The following is a 25,331-nucleotide window of genomic DNA, read 5'->3' as shown; positions in this document are numbered from 1 at the left end:
CCACTCATCAAACATTGATAATAGGCCTAAATATTTGTATTCTTGTCAAAGGTTTTCGCTCTGTATATCACTTTTGTCTGCTAGCTGACGTTGACGTCTTTGGAAGGCACAGTCATATCTTATCCATCTCGAAATCTTTTTCCCAATATAGTGTCTAACATATAGGAGATGTCCAATAAATGTTTGATGAAGAAATTTCTCTTTTGTGAGCTGCAAATGAAGGCATTTTCTGTTAAGTTTCTCATGGGCTCATATAAACATCCATGCGATAAATTCTTCTTTGAGTTTAATGCTAAGGAAAAAAATGGACTCTCACAATGTTCTCTCTCCCTTTCCACAACCATAACAGCAACACAGCACATTACGTTTCCCTTATTTACCTGAATTCTAGAAAGGTCAAAACAAGTTTTAAGCTCAATTAATCATTCTCCTTAAACTATTCTTTCCGATGCAACACTTTGCCTACCTACTTTCTCTTTCACCCAACTCCTTGTCCTTTATCCTTGTTTTACATAAACTTTTTTTAAAGCTGCCTCGAATTCTTGTTGGAAGAAAAAGGAAGTAAATAGAGAATTGAAAAATAATAAATGAATACAGAACTAAGAAAGGAAGTTAGCTAATTTCTTCCCAGGGGTTTCTTATATGCACTGCAGAAACACCGTCGAGATGCTGTTGGGCTAGGTCCATGGTCGTTTCATGTGTTCCAATAGCAACGAGCTGTGTGATACTGAAGAAGGACTATTGGACTGGGAGAACCAGCATCATGGGTTAAAGTTCAACCTCTGCCCCTTACCAGCTGTGTGACCTTGAATAAGACACATAAATTCCTGAGCATCAATTCTTTCAAAGACATTTACTGTGTCCTTATCACAGGACAGGGACAGTGTCAAGTCAATAAGATGAAACCCATGCAATCAAGTGAGTGAGTACACAGCCTAGTGAGAGAGACAGACAAGCAAGCAGACGAGTTCAGTAAATTGTGATCATTGCTACACTACATATGGTACAGACAAAGTTTAGAAGGGAGACATCTCACTCAGAATGGAGGATTCCAGGGGATTTGAAAAAAATGTGGCAATTGTATCAATTTTTAAAGTTGATTGGGAATTAGCTAGATGAAAACTTGAGACAGAAGAGGGGGAAGAGGGTGTTCCAGGACTCAGGAAGAGCATATGTGAGTCACAAAGACAAGAAACAGCATGACAAAAGTGGGCAAGTACAAATTGTTGGAAGATAATATAGTATGTGTCCTGTCTGCCTCCCACGGTGGTTTCAAGGATTGGTTGAGTTGATGTATACACTGAAAGTGCTTTGTAAACTGTAAAGCACCATACACATGCTCAAATGTAAAAGATTATTATTAGACACTCATTTTTTTTTCTTCCTCCAAATTGGAAACATTTGCTGAAGTAAACATTGCTGATGCATTAGCTGTCAGGATGGTGTATTATATTTGGAAAACATTTGCCAATGTCTGTTCAGTTTTTAAATTCCCAGTTACATGTGTTTTTTGTTTGAGAAAATACATCAAGTAATAATGGATTTGTTGTTAATTGTGCAACATCGAAGCTTCAAGTTCTAAGTAACCTCTCTTCCATGTTGACTTTTATTCCATGGTGACTATGGGGTTTGCATTCATTTATTTATTAATGAAAACTGATAAGTGGACACCATTACCACCTTGTGGTGATCAAATTTTGTCATCAGAGGAAATTCAAGATTCCTTATATGGACGAGCATGCCCATGAAACCAAATTGCTTCTGAAAGAAGGAGGAAGTGTGGTTGCCTCCACTTTAGAACAGCTTCGCAAAGAGGTCCCATGAAGATCAGATCCAAATACTCATCTCCCTATTCAATACTCCAGTGATCAAATACTTCCTTCTTAGGGACATTTTTCCATGGTTAGAGAAATCAACCAAAAGCATGTGGGGTAGGAAAATCAGGATGGATAACTCATGTTCAAAATTCTTGACATTCATACACTATCAGTCATTGGAGTGTTTGAATCACTGCATTCAAAAGCGTATTCCTTTTTTCCCTTCACCCCATAATAATTTCCTATAAGAGGAAGATCTGAAGAAGAAAAGAATAACAGGACCTTTTTTTTTTTTTCATGTTGCCAGCAAGTTGTCTAGGTTTTACCATTTCAAACCTGAACTCTCAGGAAATAATCATATCCTGCTCCCTCTCCTCCTTGCAAAAGAAGAAACGTTTTAAGTCTCAGAAGGTCTGTGTTAGTGGTGAAATCTTACATTGAGTCATGATTAATTAAGCCACTCATTAGCCATCCTGGCCATCCGGATCCAATATATCACATTGATGAACTAAGTAATACTTCCATTTATTTCATTTTGTGTAGAGGAAAACCAACTCACAGCTCATCAAACTTGTACAGGACCTGGAAGATTATTCTGAATGCTATCTCAGTTGATGAATGAGAAAACCTGAAGAAAGTCAACTCGCTCATTTAAGGCCAGGCAGTGAATCAATGACATAGCTGGGATTAGAAACTGTCACTCTTGTCCACCCCAGGGCAGTATGTCTGGACACAAGGCCAACATCCAGAGAAAAGACTTGGGAATGGCAGTTCCTTGCAACTGTAAGTGAGTGGCTTTGGGCAAAGGGTCCACTTGCTGCCACACCAATCTCACTGTTTGAGGGGACTGGCTGTCAAGTCCCTTCATCCAAGGAATAGCTTGAGAGAACCAGGGCTCCAGAAGCTTCTTGGCATACAGGAGGTACCAGTCCACAACCGCTTGAAGAAGGCAGGCAGCTTCTGCTAGGTGAGGTGAGTGGCACTGGAGTGGAGCCAGAGCTCCCGGCAGGAGCAACACGCTCCACTGTGCCTTGACAAGAGCGGTGGCTGAAACCCGGACAAACTGACTTGCTTTAGAGGCAAGCTGGGAAAAATGATTTGTTGTAGAATTCCTGTTAGTCCAGTCAGCTCCCATTCTCTTGTGAAACCGGATTTGTAGGCACATGCACAGGCCAATGAGTCAGCCCTTAAAAAGTCATTCATAATTTATGTATAAACAAGAATAGCTTTTGTTTCGGAGAATTTGGGAGGTTTTTGTAGTCTGCTTTCTTCCAGTACCATTTCTGAAGAACTGTTCCTGTCTCAAGGCGGTTCCTATAGGCCTATAAATACTTTGATGTTCAGACATCTGGAACTTATATTTGGTGTTGACTAATGAGTATTATTATTTTATTATGTATTTATATATGATCTGAAAGAAATTTGAGGTTATATGCCACATAACTCTGTATACACACTGAACAATGACAAATTCTTTTTACCCATTACACTTATGATTTATTACTTGGGCAGAAGAAGTTCTGAGTCATTCAATTGACATATAATTGTGTTTTGGAAGATAGTAATGGGATAGAGAGAATGTAAAATTGCCCTTAACATATATCGTTAAAATAATTTGTAAGTGGACAAAATGGACTCCAGAGATATTATTTCTCTCATTTTAAAAATATCAAAGGATAGCCAATATGGCAACAAACTCCAGTGCGCCTTTTGAATGAGTAAAGAAGAGCCTTGGTCTTAGAAATACATGTGGGTACGTTTGAAAGGGCAATAAACAATGCATAATGGATCTGACTTCAAAGAATGCCTATTGGAGAACCAGACCTATTTCAAAGTCAAATGCTTGATACCCCATTTGCCTTGATACCAATAAGCCACAGGTAAACACTAAGATCAAAGGGAATACTGGGCGTGTGTAGGGGCGTGTGATGACATTACTATTTCCACAAAGCATTTCCCCCAAGGGACACTGGGGACAGCACCTTGTAACAGCCTCTGTTGTATATTCAGGAATTTCTTTTAGAGGAGTGTCGGAGGTATTTCAGCCTGTAGGAATTGCAGCTCAATGGCCATAAAACAAGAGGCATACTGAAGGTGGCATGCACTTGGGGAAGAGAATATTGAGCTGGAAAGGAATAAATGGTGCCTTTATAGGCCATGCCGATCCTTGCTTGCTTGCTTTCTTCTCCCTCCCACGAGCAACATCAGTGTAAACTGGTTTGGCCCATCAGCAGGCCGTCTGGCCCTTCGTGGAAGAATGAGCCCTCTGTGCATGCAGGCAGAGCAGTTGCCAACAAAGGCCCATTGGAGTGTTTAAAGGTTCCAAGTGGCTGCTGAATCAAAGCATTTCTAGAGGCTGAAACTGTGAACAGGATATGCCATCAACAGTGAGAGGAACTCTTTGCAGCTCCCCTAGAGAATCCTTAAAATTGACTTATCTGCTTTTCCGACAGTCCCCAATTTCAATGCCCACAGTGTGGGCAGTATTCATTTAAAGTCATTACCCAGAGCTCGGTGAAATCATACTGAACTGCATTTCAGGCACTGGCTGACTCCGTAGCAGGGAAAAACTTAAAAAGCCCCAGGGGATCCCACAACAGGGAAAGCAGGAGTCCTAAAAACAAAACAGGATCAAAACTTGCTTTTAAGAGTGTCATAAAACGAAGCAATATTTCCAGTCTCCTCCCACATACACACCTTTCAATGACTTGACTTTACTGTCCATGATAAACAGATTATGATATTGCTCAGGAGCATAAACTTAAAAAGAAATGTTAGCCTTACTTTGGGTAGACGCAAAAACCTGAGATGGAAGGGACCAGACTTTCAGGCTATGTTTAGATTGCATAAAAATTATCTGTCCTATAGATTTAACACGGTGTCACAATATTTTCCTTTGACTGTCTGCCAGTGCATGTATTTCTTGTCCAAAGGATTATGCGAGGGTTAGTTGATTAGAAGTAAACAAGAACTAGATATACTGAAACTAAACAAAGCAACGAATGTGTAGCATGAACCAACCTCATTATACATGATGGAAAATAGATGATGTCAGCCTCTGCCGCGGATTGCCCTCATACTTCCCAAAAGTGGTCTCTTCCGGAACAGTTATTCCTGCCCCATTGTCTAAGCTAGCACCAGCTAAGCAGTCAACGTGTCAGTCAATCTTCCCTATCACATCCCTCACTTTATCACAGTCTGGGGGGATTGGGAACGAGGTCAAGCTTCTGACTTAGGTCGATAAACGTGGCTTTCTAATGAAATTACAACTAAGTTCCAATTCCCTCATTCTAGAAGGATGTAGCTCTGGAGTGTAGCTCTGTATTCTTACTCTCAGTATCCATTAATCTAGCTTAGCCCCATCCTAATGACTGCACTTCTGCTCCCTGTAATCCGTCATCCATCTGTGATCATATGGTTTGACCTGGTGGAGGCAGAATTGCCCAACGTGAGGTCTCATTCCATCTAGTGAGATGCTGGGACCCTACATGATTCTGCTCAGGTCATTTTCACAGGACTGTACCCCAACTGAGTTCCGCTAGACTTTGAGGGATTGCTATTTTGCTGCTCTCCACTCTTTCCACTAAATGGCGGTCACTCCCTGGATTCCCAGCTGAGATGCTGGATGACCTGGATGAGATGCTCCACTATCAACTGCTTCCAGAAATATCCCTGGATACTCGATCCTGGAGGCATTCTTCTGGGACTGTTCCCTGGCCTCTCTAAAGCCAGTCGTGTACCTCAGTCTACTTTCAGTCCTGTGGGTTGTGTCTTTGCCCACCTCTGGCTCTTTCTCTTCTCCAATGCCTGTTGTCACCAAGCTTGACCCATAGTGCATCAGGTCTGAGCCATGAGCTACAATGGTGAATTCTTAATGATGAAGGCAAAAGCTTCCTTATAATCGTTTTCATTCCTCTCATTTCATTGCCAGCAACAATGATATTCAGCATTACAGTCAACCATAAACCCCTCAAAAGAGAATCTTGATTTTCAACAAGGAAGGGAAGGATTTTTAGACAATCACCAACTTTGAGAACATACCTCAAGCAAAAAAAAAAAAAAAAAAAAAAAAAAAAAAAAAACTGTAGAAGAAAAAAAAAATGGACAAACTCTCTGACCCAGAGTGGTGAGGAAAGCTATTTATTTATCCATTCAATAAATATTTGTATGCTGCCTACTACATACCAGATCCTAAGTGCTGGGTATACAGAAATGAACAAAGCAGATTAAAACACTTGCTCTCATGAAGCCCACTTTCCAATAACCACTAGCTGCAGGATCCTGAAGAAGTCACTTTACCTCTGTGAGTTGCATTTTCTTCATCTACAAAGTAAGAATTTTGGTGTGAAGATAAAGAAGTTTCTTTCAACTCTAACACTCTGCTTAACACTCTCTAAAGGTGCTAAGCAAATAGAGGCAGACAATATATCATACCAGCATAAAAAAAAAATCTAACTGAATGGATGTCAAGGAAAGATGGCAGATAATATTCAATTGAATCCCAATAATAGTCACGTGTTAGGCACCAATAGGAGTTAGAAATACAAAAATGAATGAAATACACTCTCACAATCCTTTAAGACCTCAGTATCTAGTGGCAGTATCTAGGCAAGCATATGAAATGAATTATTTTTAACAAATTGGTTCTTGATAAATTGCACTTCTTAGTTTTTATCAACTTATACAACACACAAAAATACAAAGAAGAATATCAAAATCACCAGAAACCCAACCGACCAGAGACTATCATACCTAACAAATTGGTGAATCTTTTTCTAAACATTCCTCTATGCATGTATATAAATTCCATGGATTTTCTGTAAATTAGAAGATACAAATATTTAAATGCTGCTTTTTCCTTCAGAGGAATCTCATGGATCTCTTTCCTTGGCAACAAATATGAATTTATATCATCATTTTAATTGCTATAAAATATTCTATTATTTGTCTGTATTATAATTAACCAGCTTCTTATGAATGGGCATTGTATTCTATTTTTCTGTATTAACAAGACTATGCTAATGTGCACTTTTTTTTATTTGTGTCAATATCTCCTTCAAATAAATTTCCATAAGTAGAACGTAGATGTCGATGTGTATTTTCATTTTATATTTTGAAACATATTACCAAGCTACACTCTTAAAGGTTTATGCCAAATCACCTTTCAGTAACCATATAGGAATTTACAACCTTTTTTTTTTCCTGAGCCAATTTAATCTTTGCCACCCTGATAGGTGAGCTATACTTTCATTAACTTTTCTTTGACTATAAGTAAGTTGAAATTCTTCATATATATTTATTGACTATTAGTATTTTTCCATTTGCAAATTGTCTTTTCATATATTTTGATATTTCTTTTTCATTTCCATAAATGGTATTTCACACATTGGTTAATAGTTTTTTATATATGGGAAATATTACCTCTTGTGCTATCTATAGGTCCAGCAAATATTTTTCCGGTGTGGAGTTTCAACTTCTTATGATTGTTTTTAGCCAGATAAAATACTTTTAATTATTAAAAATTTCAAATTCCACGAAAAGAGAGAGATGGGGAAAAAAGAGAAAAGTATAAATGAACCCCATATGCCTGTCATCCAGCTTCAATAATTAAGTAATTCAGACAAACTTATTTCAGTTTTAAACCCTCTCTCTTCCAACTCTGTATTCTTTTGTAGCAAACTCCAGATATCCTATTATTTCACCTACAAAGACTTCACTATGTAAGTTTTCCACTAGACCTTTTTTCCTAATTTTCTAGCTATCACCTCTTTATTCAGCCAGGTTAATTTTTAAGATTTATTTATTTATTTATTTGAGAGAGAGACAGCATAAGCAGGAAGTGGAGCAGAGAGAGAGGGAGACAAGCAGACTCCTTGCTGAGCAGGTAGCTTGATTCAGGGCTCGGTCCCAAGACCCTGAGATCATGACCAGAGCTGAAATCAAGGGTCAGGACACTGAACCCATTGAGCAACACAGCTGACCCAGATGAATTTTTTAAATAATTTTGTGCATTTCCCAAAATCTGGTTGTGATTTTAACTGGTAATTCATTGGCATTACACATTAATTTAGGGATAATCTATATTTTCTAAAGTTGAATTTTCCTAACCAGAAATAGGCATGTCTCTTCATTTATTCTAGCATTCCTTCATCAATCAGCAGCATTCTCTAGGTTCTTTGTATAGATCCTAAAATTTTCTTTGTAAGTTAGCTAATATATGCTTTTTTCCTGCTATCATAAATCAACTATTCCTTTTTATAATATTTTCTAATTGATTATTACTTATTATAAAGAAGAAATTAGTTATATATACATATGTACATACATGTATGCATATACATATGATTTATATATTATATAAGTTTACTATATAATATTTCTTTAATATGATTATAAAATATATGATATATATGTAACATTTATATTTATAAATAATACATAATATAATGCACAAGTATAAAATATATTTGTATATAATTATTATAACTAATATATACATAAAATATTTATATATTATATATAACATATATTTTTTATAGTCTCTGTGCCAAGTAAAACTATTTGTAATTTTTCATTTCTTTCTGTTTGTGGTATCTATCCTGAGAGTATCATAATTAAGAAAGAGACAAGGGTTCAGAGTAGTGCCAAGAGAGATGACAGACGGACCAGGGAGGGGCATTGTCAGTTCTAACTTTTTGAACATAGCACACTAGTCAGAAGAGTTAACTCTGGCACTCCGAGAGGCAGACAGCCAGACAATACTAGGTCAAGGTGTGCAAAAAAAAAAAAAAAAACCACATTATTTATGAGGAGAAAGAGTAGAATTCAAAAAGCTTCCCATGGTTAATTTCTTGCTTGAAAAAATACCCACTGCTGAAGGGAGCTCTGAAAAGGCATAGTAGCCTTGAGCCTTAGAAAGAGAAAAAGGAAGAATAGCCTTTCCAATGCCTCATGAATAAAGTAGCCATGGTGGGCCCTCTCCCCATTCCCTTAGCAAAACTTCATTATATCCCACTCTGTTGAGGTGACACAACCAGCTTTAAAGCTAGAAAAGACTTCGGAGCATGTCTGAATAGAGGGAATGAAGGGACTTGTCCATGGTCACAATGCTAGTTTGTGGTAGACTCAGGCTTTTCTGGATCTAGACTCATGTAGGCCTCTAGACATCAAGTCCAGAATTCTGCTCCTTGTATCATGTTGTTTCAGCAATTTAAACCTAAGCTTTGTGGATTTTTTTTTTAATTTCTAGCCTAGTATTTGGCCTAGTAAACGAGGTTGTTTCTGATATATTTCAATAGATAGAGCCTTTGGTATAAAGAGATTTACTTTATTCTCTACATCACTTATGAGCATCATGAGAATGTGTGAAAGGAAGTTGATTTCTACACAAAATACAAACTCAAAGATCTGTACATGCCTTCTCTCTGTAGAGATGTGAACAAATGAAGAAGTCTGGTGCAATGTGGCCAAGCAGCTAAATCTTATCAAGCATAGAAACACCATGGAACCACTGGCTTTCAGTAAAAGTGATAGGTGTCTTATTTTGTCACTTTAGGGTCATTTGGAAATCTCCCATTTGGTGTGATTGAGATGTCTACGTGTCATGGCATTTGTTTCTTTTCTAAAAATTGGCATTTGTAATCACAGAACTTAATGGGCCTTCCATTCCTATTTAATTTGTTTGTAGTTAGGCTACACTGCTACCGGGTGAAGGGAAGTACCTTAGTGATAGACAAGTTAGAACTGTCAGGCGATCTATAGATGGTTAATCGAGAATGAGATCAATGGTCTTTTACAGTTCAATCTGTGAATTTTTTTAAATAAAAGAAAGGTTTCATCCATTCATTATGTATGCAAAGAAGTAAGAAAATGGTACATTCAAAATAGCAATTACTCATGTTCGGGAATAAGCAGAAATGAAAGGACAGCAAGAATAATCGCTCCTAAAATCAGTCATCTAAAGTAATACTCATACACGTTGCTAAAGCTATACCTCTCAGAATGTATTTATTTTATACATAGTTCTAAAAACCACACTACCTTCATTATCACATCAGAAAGCACACAAAAGAACTCAAAGAATTAAAAGGTTGAGGGACGAGGGAGCCCACACATATTGTTGTGAAGGCCTCACGGTTTTATAATACTGTGTCTTGTTCAGGGCAATAGCCTTGAGGCATGAGGGGAAAGCTACTGTGTTTACCATATTCTCCTTCAGAAAGCATGGACTATATTATTTTGATCATTTTCCATCAAATTATTACATTACAATTATTTTTCACTTTAAATGTAAACACTTTTTGTACAACTTAGTTAGGCAGTTCATTCCTCCATTGGCAGAGAAGTAACTTCATTCAATATTCATCAGTAGTATTTAAAGATTATATCTTAAATTGGAACAAGATCTTAAGCAATGCAAACTCCTAGATATGTGCCATGCCAATGTATGAACAGCTAAAAATAATTTTTAACCCAATTTTGGTTCTGTTGCATCATTTCAGCAAAATTATTTGACCTCAAAACCTTTTTGTCAGGAAGCATCTCAGAAGACAAATCTTCCTTTGAGTATACAAGAGAAATGCTGCTCTGGTGCTCTGTGAACTTTGAAACATTTAGCACAAGAACTTAGCAAACATCCCTAACTCAAAAACTGGATTCAGATTTTAAATATATTCCACGTAGCTTGAAATCACAAGGAATTGGTTCAATCCAGCCAGCATAAAATATATTCTAGAGAGAAAAAAATTAAGATTCTGTCCATGGGATCATCTTTCCTGCCTTTGCCTCTATTAAACCAAAATTACTGACTTAAAGTGGAGACAGTGGATTGGTCAATTCTAAGCTAAGAAGTTTCTGATCTTAGCAAGGAGGCCTGGGCAGCATAACATCTTGTAAACATACATTTCTACTTCTTATTAAATGGATCAGATAATCAACTTATTTTTAAAATCATCTTTGTAACACCTGATCTCCAGCTATTATTTGCTCCCATGGATGTCAAACAAAGGCCCTGAGTACGTCCCTCTCATTTTGTGTAGTTATGATCTAAGCCCATAAAACATTTCTATAGGCTCACATTCCCATGGTCATGTGTGGGTAAGAACAATAATTGGCCAGGTATTTAAACAACTGTGTCAACTCTTAGACTACTTCTCATTAAGTCTGAGCTTGAGTAGCCACTAGGACCCTTCACTGGCCTGACTCATCTCACTGAATTCATCCATTCACTCAACAGATATTTTTGAGGGCCAACTTTGAATCAGGTACTGCAAAATATTAATTAACCAAACAGATGGCAAACCAGAGCCACTCATTGTTTTGAATAATCCCAAACCCTCAAGGCTACCTACCATGTATGCAGTATCCCATACACCAAAGCACTCAGGGGTCTGATACAAATCTGCTGAGGGGAACAGAACTACATGAAAAATATGTGAAATATACATATGGTGTGACAACTTTTCACAATTGCAATATATACTATGAAATATGCATGTGGTGTGACTGCTTTTCACAGTGCAAATCCATTGATGTCCTAAGGACCAATTCATAAGCATCCATGCTTAACAAGAGGTATGAAAAATAGGAATGAAATATGATTTCTGTACCAAACTCAACTCCTGACTTCCTCTGAAGTCTACTCTCTCTAACATTATTGCAACTTGTTTACCTATACCTAAAGAATAATCCTACTTTAGGCTGAAACATATTAAGGAATTATTAGCTTTTGTTCTCATTTTTACAAGAAACTACTAAAATAAAACAACATGGATTTTATATATATGCTGATTTTATTAAGCTCTTGCTTTCACTTGAGTTTGCCATATAGAATTTTAGAGCTGGAAAATATAATCTATAATTTGACATAATCTATCACAGTGGTGTTAGAACTGGACCCCAGTGGTCACCATGGTGACTGGTGTTAATCACAAGACACCAGGGGTCACCATGGGATGCAGGAAGGTGGTGTACACAGGCAAGACCCTGAATTCCAGAACTTTAATATTTGACTTATGATCCCAAGAACATTTATTTAAAGAAAGGAATCTGTGTTTTTTTTTAAAGTTTCAAATCATCGAATTAGCCCAACTCCCTTGTGTTATGAATAACAATATTGAAACTTAAAGAGACACATGACCTGCCAAAGATCACATAGTGGGTGAGTGACAGTACCTGGACTCACATCAGTATCTCCACATTCCTTATTTAAGAATTGTCCAATAGGGGGCATCTGGGTGGCTTAGTCAGTTAAGCAGTTAGGCATCTGACTTATGATCTCAGCTCAGGTCTTGAATCTCAACTCAGTGCCTAGTGAGTTCAAGACCTGCCTTGGGCTCCGTGTTGAACTTTGAGCCTACTTTAAAAAAAAAAAAAAAAAAAGGAAGGAGGGAGGGAGAGAGGGAGAGAGGGAGGGAGGGAAGGAAAGACGGAAGGTCATACTGTCCTTCCAATAGGTCATACTGTCTACTAGTAAGGTATTTAAATGCCCAGAGTCCTAATGTTATGACAGTATTTCAATGGACTGTGGCATGATGGAGTTTCTGTCCATTTCAGGATCTTTGTCATCCTCTGTGAGCTCCTTTCTAATACCTCCTAGAGTTGAGGACATAAAACTTCAGAGTTTTGTTCTGAGAAGATATCAATACTACTAGGAAAGTTTGTCTGTAAAGGCTCTGTGTTCATATATATATGAACATATATATGTATATAAATATATATATGTTTATAAATATATATATGTATATATATATTTGTGTACTAGATAGAGCCAGGAAAGCATCAGGTTGTCTCTAGGCTTGGCTACAAAGGGCAGTGGTGAGACTCAGCCAAGACCTGGTGGGGGAAGGCAGAGGTGATGAAAGGGAAGCATGGAAGGCCATGGAAGTTAAAGGGACTTCTAGGTGTCCCTTTGAAGCAGGAGAAAACTAAGGGAATGTTTTGTATTATCCTTTGGCCTCAAAATATGTTTAATACTGAGTTTAAGACTGTACTACACAACTTTCCAGATCAAAAACCTTCAGGGAAATTTCACTTAATTTTATAAATATGTGACTAAGAAATGTTAACACCTAGCTTTAACAACCTAACCTTTCAAGATGTAGAGACTCACTATACAACAATATTTAATGATTGTGTTCAAACTACTGATTAATAATAAATTTCTGTAGTGTACTGCGCCTTACTGAGAAAGTATTTAGCTTCTTATACAGAAAAAAGAAACAAAAACTGTCCTATATGACAATGAAGATACTCAGGAAAGAACATCTTAGTTAAGTCTACATGGGTATTGGGGTAATATAGCAGACTCAAAATCAAGTCTTTGTTTCTGTGTATCAGTCCACTGAGAAGTATTGGCACCTCCACTTTGTCCTTTACAGTTTTGAGAGGTAACAGTTGTATCTGGGAGGGGTTACCATGCTCTAGTTCCAGCCTTGAAGCCTCAGTCTGCCCAATCACACAGGTGATACTGTGTCTATATATGGATCCTTCTTTGGAGGAAACATCTTACTGTTGTGCATCTGTCAATCTGCTTTAACCATGATCTTTCTCTACCCTTCCCCTCTGGGCTTTTTGATCTGCTGATCAATGGCTTTAGCTTAATATTAATTTTTAAAATTTATCTTAATTTGTCAGTTGAAAGAATAAGGAATACAAAGTCGAGTTTGTAATGTCCAGTTTCCCAAGCTGATTACACCTCACCTTATAGCTAGGACCCTTTAACTTTACTGCGTTTCATAAAGAGCAATAGTAGTGGTTAAGAGGACAGCTCTAGAGTCACACAGCTTAGATTCAACTCCTGGCTCTATGAATTACAAGCTGGGTGATCTTGAGCAAATCACTTAACTTCGCTATGCTGTGTTTTCTCATCCATAAATTAGAGATAATAACAATAGAAGTTCTTCATAATGCATAAATGAGATAACAGGTGAAGGTGCTTGGAATAGTGACTAGCACATGATAAGTACTCAACAAGTGTTGGCCATTATGAATCTCATGCTGTTGTGTGGATCATGGAGGTAAACTCTTCTGATTCAAGTCTCACTAGGGAATGTGCAGCCACTTTCTTTAGTTGACAGTGTAACATACTCTGCCCCTCCTGAACATTCAACAGCTAAATTGTAGGCTGTATCCTATAGTTGTCGACTACTTTTGTTCACTTCTAATTCTGCCATTTTCTCTGTCTCCATCACTAACATTGTCATTATCATCTTCAGCAACATTGGCATTAAGTAGACTGCTGATGACCCAAGTCAGAAAGTTCAGTTCACCAAAAATTCACTGAGAAGCTACAACATAATGAGCAATAAGTCAGGCACTAGGACAAAGGAAAGAATGAGATGCACATACTCCCTGGAGAGATCTCAGGTCTACATGGTGGGGGAGACACAGTGAAGTCTTGTTCACTCTGACATAAGATTCCTATGCTCTGTAGGGATCCACAGTCATCAGTGATTTTTTCCCTCAGTGCCATCTAGAGCTCAGGAGAAGTCCTGAACCCAGCGTTGAGGATCAGAAGTCAGCAGCACAGAAGTGAGTTTAATCAAGACCCTGACTCTCATCCTGCCAGCTGTGGTCCCACAGATGGTAATAGCTTCACAGATGCTACACTAGGATCCCAGGAGAACAAGAGGCCTGAGATGCTGTGAGCAGAATGACCAAATGACTGGCATTCAAATACCTGAAGACACAGACCAATAGGACGCCTTCTTCAAGGGCCCTCATTGCTTCTTACCCAGCATGAGCCACACTGGAGACCTGGAACAGAAGGAAAGGACTGTATGTGGGACTATGGGCCATAGTCAAATTCCAAAGAAGTGAGCCAGAGGTGTGGTTAAGACCCAACCCCTGCCAGGGGAAGCCAAAGGCCAATGGTTGAGAAATACTTCCTTGGCCTATTCAGAAAGATGATGAAAGCTTGGTGCCAAAGTACCTCTGTCAGCATCAGCATCTTTACTAAAATTCATTATTCACTTACTCAGGTTGAGCCCTGTTTTCAAGCAACATGTTTCATACACAGAAACCTATGAGATGGGTATCATTTATCCCACTTTATAGATAAGGAAATAGCCTCTGAGAGTTTCGGTAAATTATCTAAGATCACACAGCTATTAAACAGCAGCTTAGTCTCTCTGAGGCATGAAGGCACTTAACTGAATATACACATCCCCAAGCACCCACCGGCTGCTATAAGGTTGGTAACAGAGACAAAGTTATTTAACTGCTTTTACGGTGTTTATTTTATACCGAAAACTGTGTATTGTCTTTTTTGTGTAGCTATAAAAAATATTATATGGTAAAGCATTAATTATTTATCAGCCTTTTAATATCTTCTCACTGCTCTAGGAGTCCAAAATGATTGTCTCTATTTTTTTTTCACTTTTTTTTACTTCTACCAGTTAAAAAAATTATTCAAAATTAGTTCCACTAGATAATTTCATGGTTACTAGACTGGAAATAAATAGCTCTCTAGAATTTGCAAACTCTAGCATGCTGTTTCACTGCAGAAATCAGATATCAGCATCGGGTTCAATCTGGCCTCCATTCTTTTCTCTTTAGAGAAGTACACTTGTTGATTGGTCTCAGTAAGATATGTCTTACATTCTGAATGTATTGTGCCATGTTGCATTAATCATTACATAGCTACAGGGAATGAAAATAACCAATTTCCTTAATTAAAGGGTTCTAGTAAGACAAGAGATGCTCTATTCACTTTCCATTTGTCTTGGCTAATAGTAACAGCAATAATAATACCTTGAATTTAGACAGTCCCTTTCTTCCAAGAAGTTCAAAGCTCTAGTATGTCATAAGAACAGACAGATGAGTAGTTGTAAACTTGGCAAGAAGAAACAGGTGTAATTTGGGCCAAATTAAAACACAAAAATGAGACCATAATTTTTTTTGTGATGAATGTATTATCTTTCATAGGATGGATACAGTGTGGTGTAAGAAGGAAAGAAAACACAAAATTTAGATGCCAGCTTTTGTGTATGAATCTTGGCTTTGCCAAAAATTAGCTGGGGGGTGGGTACGGTTCACACTTAACTACATTTAACCTGCTAAGTCTCAGGGTTCTCACCTATAATAGAGACATGTATGACTATTATTAAGATAAAATAAGAGCTAAGGAAGGCACTTTATAAAGCATGAAGTCTTATAAATGTTAAATTATTGTTTTCTCATGATGTTCATAGAAAAAAATTTCAAGCAAGCTAACAAACAGTTGTACCTTACCTTCTACAACTCATGCTCCACTTTTTATTTTCCAGTCTCTTCCCTGGTATCTAGCACCCAATGAAAGGCTATGGATGCTTGTTGAATTGGGATGGATTAAATCGGATTGAACTCATAGTCTTTCACACAGATCTCTAAAAACAATAGATACGATACTCTAATGTTCTGAGTCTTTAAATTCTGGAAGATTAGATTTGTAACTGTAAGAACAGAGGAAGTGGCTCCAAATTGTTTCAAGAATAAGAATTTTGGAGGCTAAGAATTTCAAGGAAATCCATGGAATCTATGCTTTTTAAATGCAGTTGAGAATTTTAAAAATGTTTTTCAGATATAATTTACCATTAATAGACGTTGGTATTTATAGCTCTAGTCTCAAACAATTGCACGGGTTATTAAAGGGAATAGTTCATCTCTTTGGGAAAAATAATCTTGCTGTAGGATTTCAACAAAGGATAATATTGCCCTGCATGTGTATATCATATTGCCCTTAAAAAGGATTCACATATGTCTTTCCTAATTTGACCTTCACAGTAGTTCCTCATTTTACAGATAAGGAAACAGAATCGTGGACTGCCACTAACTACATCCTAAATGATAAGGTTAGGATTAAAAATCAATTCTTCACTGGTTGAAAGAGATAACCACTTTAGGAATAAAGAACATGGGAGGACATTCAACTCCAAGCTCTAGAGGGGAAGAAGTAAGTGAGGGATTGGTTTAGCTGACTCTAGAAGCAAAGAGAGAGTGGCTTCACCACCGCTGCCAACAAAAACTCAACGGCACCGTTGGCTCTTTGAAGTGATCTGCTCACTGCTTAAGACAAAGTCTGCATGTTAGGTTTGATGGTTGTGGTTAGTGGTGGTGATGGGTTGGGTTTTTTGTTTGTTTAGGTTTTGTTTTGTGGTTTTGAATTTTTTTCCTATAACTGAATTAACAATTATTTGACTAACTGACCAGATGAACCAGCTCTTTTGCCTTCAAAAGACATAACCTAAAAATACAAAAGAAGAAGAGAGCACCAGAATAAGGAATAATGGAGTTGAGATAAGAATATAATGATGGACATTAAAAATGGACAGAAAAAAGGGAACAAGCACCTAGAAAGCAGGGGGGGAAAGACCACTTTAAAAATATTTAATCTCCTTTATGTTTATTTTACTTAATTGTTTTTTGTGTCTTTTCCTAGGAAATAACATGATAAGGTAAAAAAATAAACTTTAAATAATCACCCAAGGTCCTAATATAAAACTTATTCTTTATTTTGCATGTAAACCTTTTTCTAAACTACTTTCAGACAGATTTCGTGTACTCTTTCCAAGTCCCTCCTGATGGGAGTAACTGCTTTCTGATTTATCTTTGTGTAAGTGTAGGTTTCCATGCAGTGGGTTTGTTTAAAATGAAATTTGGGCTGGCAGCAAATCTCTCCTGGGCTTCCCTCTGGCTTCTTGCACATTTCTTTGCGCAGTGTCACAGAAAGAGCCAGACTGGGAGAAATGACTCTTCCTTCCAAAGAAGCATTTATAAAAATATATATATCACATGAATTATTATCCCAGACTCATCAACAACCTTCTCACAAAAGATGTAAAACTTTCTTATAATAGAAGCTACCACTCATCGAGAGCTCCTGTTAGTCAGATGCAGTGTTAAGTTCTGTATATAATTTTTATTTTCGTATAACCTTACAACAACCCTATGACTAGGTATTATTATTATTCCCACTTGACAGTGTAGGAAATTGAAACTGAAAGAAGTTAAGTAACTAGCTCATGATCAGAGAGCACACAAGTGTTGGAATTGGGATGTAAGCTTATGTCTGCCAAGTTCCAAAGCCTTTTTGGATGTGACAACCGCTGTAGAAGCAAAGAGCACAAAGTCATGTTGCCATCATCTGAGGGGAGGCCATGGGAGCTCAAGTTACACAGTCACTGGATGACAGTTTTCACTGGACCTGGACTCAATCACTGGGGAGAACTTAGTGAATCCTGAAGAATGGCAGGCTGGCACATGTGTCAGACTTGTTATCTACTTTGTTAATCACTCTTCCAGTATCATTTTGATGCCTCTTTCTCCTCTCCTCTCTTTATACCTTCAGGTTGTACATTGAGAAGCTGTATTGTCTTGCAGGCAGACAGTATGGGGTTGTGAAAAGAACATGTGGAAAGCAATAAATAAGCATAGTAGCTAGGTGTGAGGCACTATGCTGGGGCTTTACTGATATTTACTCATTTTACCCTCAGCTCTTCCAGGATGTGTTTATATTATAGTCTCCTCACTTAACAGACCAGGAAACTGAGGTACAGGGATCTTCCAGGCTCAACTACTCACTACCTACGTGACGGTGGGCAAGCGACTTGACCCTTGAAAGCCTCAATTTATCATCTATACCAAACTCATAGAATTAGAGTCAACCTATAGTAGAAAGTTGGCACACAAAGGCTATTTGCCTTATTCAGTTTGGTATCTCTTCTCAACATCTAACAGAATGCCTTGAAATGGTAGGAACTCAGTTATGATTTAATTTGATTTTGATATATAGACTGGTAGATGGACAGTAGAATGGTGTTGAAAGGATGATATGAAATAAGCATTTGTGGATTAAATCTTCTGGAAGGAGATAGGATCGGGCCTCTTGAAGGGGGAGCCGTGTGGACTATGGTTCTCATCTTCTCTGCCTTCAGTCTTCTAATCTGAAGGCTGAATTATCACTGTGGATTATCAGAAATGGGAGAGAGGAGTAGAAGGCCTATCCCCCATCCCACTGCCACCACTTCCCTGCCTTTGTCTGAAGTATAAAGTCCCCCCATGATGTGTTTCTCCACCCATGTCTAGTACTAATCCTTCCTTCAATACCTGATAAGTCATCCATTCCAGACCAATGGCTTCCCGTGCTTCAAAAACACTTTCACCTTTCACCCCCCTGTTTACCCCACTTATATGGAATATCTTTCCACCATCTCTCCTTGTCAATCTTCCAGATGCTCCTAAGCAAAGCCCAAATGGCTTTTCTTTTAAGGGTCTTCCTGGAATTTAACACAAATAACTAGATTAACCCAGCACCCTCAGCTGGGTATTGTAGCGGGTGCAAATGTATCCCCCCCCACACACACACACACACAGAAGTAACTTTGTCTTATTCTTCTCTGTATCCACAGCAACTACCACAGAGCCTGGCCTAGGACACTTTTTATATAGTTGAATGAAATAAAAGAGGATGTGATCGGAACCCCTTGTCCTAACCTCTGCAGTGAACCATAAATCAGGCTGTGTGTTCACTGAGGGACTGCTTTTATGTTTTCTATCCCCTCCAACCTCTGATTTAAATATTAACAGACTTGACAGGGCTGAGGTTTACCCTCCATGAAAATGGAAACTGGTTTGGTTTAGAATTGTTTTAATAGTGAAAATCGGAAGATGACTGATGAATCATCCTCTTTAGTCACCATAGGGCCAAAGCTTAGGACACACTGAGAAGGAACTCTGCCCTTAACCACATCTTAAATGGAGAATGTCCACTGGGCTCTCCACCCACCATCCCTTTCCATGATTTTTGGGTCGGGTTTCATTGGAAGCATTGCGGGGTTGTTTTCCATTGACACAGAGATGGAGCACAGTCAGGATGGCCACAGTAACTAAAAGACAAACAGTGAGGGTGCAGCACCAGGTCTGAATTCACAGTCCTGTTGTCTTCTCTATTAGTCCAGTGCTCCCATGGCCTGATATCCCTCCAGATACTTTGAAGGTAGAGTTTGGACCATTGGCATCGCTGTGCATGTATCCCTTCCTTTCTTCCTACAACAAGTTGCTGAGAAACCCTACACTTAAGAAAAAGAAATTGGTCAACTTCCATAAGGGAACATGCATTTACTGAGGACCTGCTGTGTGCCAGGAATTAGGCATGGGGGGGTACACGGAGGCAAACCCAGTGACAGCCCCTACTGACCTGGCAGAGAGCCAAGTGGTGAGGAGTGTGAGCTCTGGAGCCAGACCACCTGTCGGATCTGATTATCAGCTCTGACACCTAGGAGTCATGCCACTTTAAATAAATGAATTAATCTCTCTGTGTCTCAGTTTCCTCATATGTCAATGGGAATGATAATAACATCTACCTCTTAAGAGTTCTTTTAAACATCAAATAACATATGTAAAGCCCCTGAGAGATAGTAAATTTTAGCCCTTTGTGTTTTAATTTAGTAAGGGACACAAACGTCAGACAAACAGTCAACATTACATTGGAAACAAACATGATTAGAAATGAGCCATCAGTGGTTGACAGTGAGAATGAACCCAGGGATGCTTAAACTAGTCTAATGGTCCAAGAAGGCTCTACTGAGGAATTGTACTTGGGAAAAGGTGAGGTGGGAATTGTTCAAGGCATAAGCCCTGTGGTGAAGAATACAGAGCACATTCCACAAACCAGAAGAGCAGTGAAGCTGGAGCTCCTCCAGTAGGAGCTGAGGAACCTGGTCCAAGTGAAGAGGTCAGCTCACTGGCCTTAATGAGGGCCCAGTGATGGCATGAAGGAGCATGACTGGTGGTTTGGGGGAAAGGATAGAGGTCTTTAGGATGACATAGTCAAAATCAGTCTAGTGCAAGGAATGTGAAACTGGTACAAAGATCCAAAGAGGGTTTCAAGTAGGAAACAAATCTTTGGTATCAGAGCAGATGCCATGAGCCATGAATATTTACAAAAAGGAGTAGAAGCTTCAAATTTCTAAGGGAAAAGATGCCATGGGAAAAGAAGACAGAGGGAGATGGGCATTTGAGAAAGATGTGAAAGGCAGCCAGGACTACCAGGAGGAGGAAGACGAATGCCATGAGGAGGAGCAAGTACCCACATGGCACTCAAAGGGCCAGCCCTAGGAGTCCTCAGAGGATGTGTGGCCTGGACAGGGGTCCTCTATAACACTATGGCCAATTTTCTACCTATGACTCTGGGTGGCTTGGATTTATCATTGAAACGTTGCACTAAAGTTTCTGAATTCTATACCAAATACGTGTGTGTGTTTTGGGGAGCAGGAAAAGGCAGGCACTGGAATCAGGAGGAAATCCTCTGATTTTCTCCTTGTCCCATCATTGGCCATTCCTGACCTATAGCCATCACATCCCTGGTGGGCTCCTCTGGGGAGGAGATTCTCCCACAGACAACCATATTCCAATATGTTATGGGACTTGAGGACATTTCTTTTTTAAGAACTGAGTTTCCTCCAGTATAAAATGAGAGACCTGGACTTCTAGGTCAGGGTTATCAAGTTATCAAGACCTTATATGAAGCCTCAGTTCCACCCACAATTCTTGACAGGGTTCATTTGTCCCTTTTTTCTACCTGTTTGTTTGTTTGTTTGTTTTAGACTCATAGACTGCCAGAGATGGAAACCCTCTCATCTTACTTACAGTGGATATGGCATAGATCAATATGCCAAGATTGAGGAGAAGGGGAAAGAAAGATATTTCTAGTCAGGATATATCAGCTGCATAATCGGTTGGGCCCAATGCATCACAGAAATATGAGGCACCTTGTTCAAAAATTAGGAATTTCAAGATGGCAACAGCAGAGCATTAATCCAAGCCCATGGCCCAGTGTACCTACATGAGTCGCATGAAGCCAGCCTACCTCCTGATCCAATGCCTTTATCACACACTGACTTCCCTTTGTTTCTCTTCCCATTCGCAGCCTCCATCAGGTAGTAAGTGAAAGAAAAATAAACTATATTTTAGGTTTGAAAGACTATAATGAGGCTCTTGAGAAGAAACTATTCAACCCTTAGAAAGAAAGCAAACAAAGAAGAGGAGTTGAAGACCATCCCCCCTGTTTCTGACCCTCTGCAGCATGCTGTTCACTTCCAAGAAACTGCTGTGTGAGCGGAAAACAGGTCAGAATATGGAATTCAGTGGGTTAGTAATTTTTGGTTTAAAAAAAAAACACAAATTTGGTTTTATGACTAAAAGGCAATATATTCTAAGAGGTGGGCAAAAGGGACTGTCCCTGACCTCAAGGAACAGCTTAGGATAGTTCCTATTTCTTGGTGCTTGAGTTACTCAGAAAGACCATCCAGATCCAACAAAGCAAATGGGGTCAATACAACCCCTATTGTGGGGGCGGGGGTCATAGCACTGACAGACATAACTAAGCCACCACACGGACAATCAAGGGCGTAAGAGACTGAGACATGATGTTTGGTATGAGCCAAAGCTCTGATAATATTGCCAAATAAAGCTAAAGCTACCATGCACTGGTTATATCAACAGGAGTATAAAGGCCTGGGGAAAGAAGGCAACATTTATTCTCTGCCAGTATTGAGGGTGACACAGTGAGAAGGATCTTCTCTGTTTTAAGCTCTTCATTCTAAGTGAGAAAGGGAACAAGTGAAGGTTTTAGGTCAGAATGATCTCAAGATGATACCACCTGAGGAAGAGTTGAGAGTGGATGGAGTTTTTTGCCTGAAGAGCAGAGTCGGTGATTCATGGGCATGTTTGAAAGGCTGTTATGTGGGAGCTGGATTCGGCATACTCAGTGTGGCTATGGATATCAAGAGACTTAGGCGGCTGGAAGACAGGAAGACAGGACAGGCTCCTGTCACTGGAAGTGGAAGCAATGTGCACCTGTGCATGCTATTGCAAATTAGGCGTTCTGCTAGGTGGGACTCCTAGGTTCTCTTCCACGTTCAAGAACTCCAGGGAATCAAACACTTGAAAAGATAGTGGGTGTCTTGAATCTTGGTGAGATATATTTCACAACCAAAATCAACATATTTCCAAGATTTCATAACTGCAAGGAAGATGGTAACAGGGAGGGGGAGCCGGCATCTACAAAGAGTTAACTGGAAGAACACAGGTACACTTTACAAATACCTTCCCGCTGAAGAGTCACCCAAGACACTGCTGTTGGCACACGGTAGGTACTAGCTAGGACTAGGGCCAGCACAGATTTTTGGCTTAACACGAAGTCAGTCATCCTAAGGTTACCTAAGGCTGGCCTGGAAAGAGATAGCGGTGGCTGTTCTCTAAAAATATTTTTATTGACCAGCCTGGAGTATGGATTAGCAACAGCAGCATCTTCTAGCTATGATAAGAGAGAAAGCAAAAGACATCTCTCGCTCTCCCCCCCCCCCCCAACTTTTGCAAGGCCTGTTTGCAATCCTGGGTCCTGTTTCCTTTTATAATCATATAGTGCTTTTGTCAAGCCACTCTGATTCCTCGTTTGTTTTCTTTGGATTACTCCACCCTGCTGTGGGAAAATTAACTCTTTGGCACATCCACAGGTACACAACATGCAGATATCCACCCCCGGCAACACATCCTCGGGAGTCCCACCAAGGCTACCAGGTTAAAAGAAAGGCTTAAAGTCTAATTAGAGTCTAATGAGCTGTGCTAATTGAGATTATTCTTACAAATTGTTTAAAATTCTAATGAGTTGGCCTTAAATGGAACCTCCAGTCAATGTTTACTCTGGCTCTGCCCCAGCAAATTTGTAAGACAAACACAATGTCTCCATCCTTGCCAGCCTCACTAAAAATGGGGTATAACACTACTGGACGCCAGATAGTCACAAGCATTAATCATCATTTTAGGCTGCTAGAACGCTGTCAGCTACTGATACAAAATCTGATATCAAACACAATGGGTGTTTTCTAGGAAAGTAGCATTCGCCATGTGCCAAGCGCTGAGTTAGGGGAGTCAAGAACTCAGGACAAACACAGACAGACACTTGCCTGATTTCATCAGAATTTCCAAAGTCAATGTGTGCCTGTTGCAGGGCAGTGGGGGTAGGGGAGGAGCCAGGAGGAGAATGATGGGGGAGAGGGGGAAGGGAGAGTAGTTCGACTATTCCTCCCATTCAGATACCAACATTTTTGTAGCAGGACTTGGGATCCATTCATTCCAGATCACTAACTACAGTAACATCTACAGGGGATTTTGCTGACGTAGAGCTCCATAAAGATAATGAAAGCCAAGACAGGCTTTCCAAACACTCAAGGAAATACATCTCAGGGCCTGCCATTGCACACAGACATCATGGCTTGTACCATCACCTTCAGGGCCTGGACACAGAGAGTCAACTTTGGCTGACTTCCAAAACAGGTGCTACACCACCACTCTCACCGAGATGGAGTCCTCACGGCAGCTGGTTCTCAGGTGGCTCCAACTGAAATGAAGTCTCCTGTCAATAGTTCTGACAGATGGACCCTGTGGTCCCATACCCCTGCCCCAAGAACTCTGGCTTCTACCTCAAGGAAGCAGAATTTGTACTGTAAAATGTTCCCCAAATAAAAAAAAGAGTTTTCCAAGTTGCTGAGCACTCACAAATAGGGCAAATTCCCTTTCATTCATCTTAGCAAATAAGACACTTAGGGGTGGAAATTTAAGAAATGGAACCAAAATTCACCTAAGCCAAGCTCCAAAAACTTATCTTATTTCCATACTACCCTATTGCCACCTATAGAAAACAAAATGGCTCAACAAGCTGTATCTTTAACATATGCTTTGTCCATGTTCTAGGAAGCTAGTAATCTGGAAAAAAGAATGTGGCCTCAAACTTTATTCTTGAGGCAGATTTTCTAGGATGGATCCTACTTTATCACTGCTAAAATAGTTTTAACAGCTCAGACTCTCCTTTAAACAGACTTTCTTTCCAGCTACGCATTTTCTTATGATTATCTCATTAAAAAAAAATCCATGATGGGGGGGCATGGGTGGCTCAGTCCATTAAGCATCCAGCTCTTGATTTCAGCTCAGGTTATGATCTCAGGGTCTTGAGATAGAGGCCCACATTGGGCTCTGGGCTCAGTGGGGAGTCCGCTTGAGATTTTCTCCCTCTCTCTGCCTCTGTTCCTCTCCACTGCATCCTCTAATTAATTAATTAATTAAAATTAAAATCTTAAAAAAATAATCCAGGATCACCAGAGCAGGTATCTATACAAACTTGCATGCATCTTCATAATTATCAAAAAGAAAACTTTATTGCACAAATATGACCATTTTACCTATACAGAAAAAATTATTATGAGAATTAAGCTGGAGTAAATGCAGTGAGAGAGAAGCACAGTTTAAATGTTATAGGAGTTTGATGGTGGTAGGCCATCTGACTAACAGAACAGATGGCTTCAAACCAAAAGGGTCATCAATGCTGGCCCTGAAAAACAAGCCAAATTTCAACATGACAACGGGTTCAAGAGGATTCCAAATAAAGGGAGAAGTGGGAGTCAAATAAGAAGCCAATGATGGGTAAAAAATACACAATGGAGAAAAAGGCTGTAACATGACTCGTTGGTCTTGAATTGC

The sequence above is a fragment of the Vulpes lagopus genome, chromosome 7 (assembly GCF_018345385.1).
Source record: "Vulpes lagopus strain Blue_001 chromosome 7, ASM1834538v1, whole genome shotgun sequence".
In the NCBI taxonomy this organism is placed as follows: Eukaryota; Metazoa; Chordata; class Mammalia; order Carnivora; family Canidae; genus Vulpes; species Vulpes lagopus.
Note: the sequence above shows the minus strand (reverse complement) of the source record.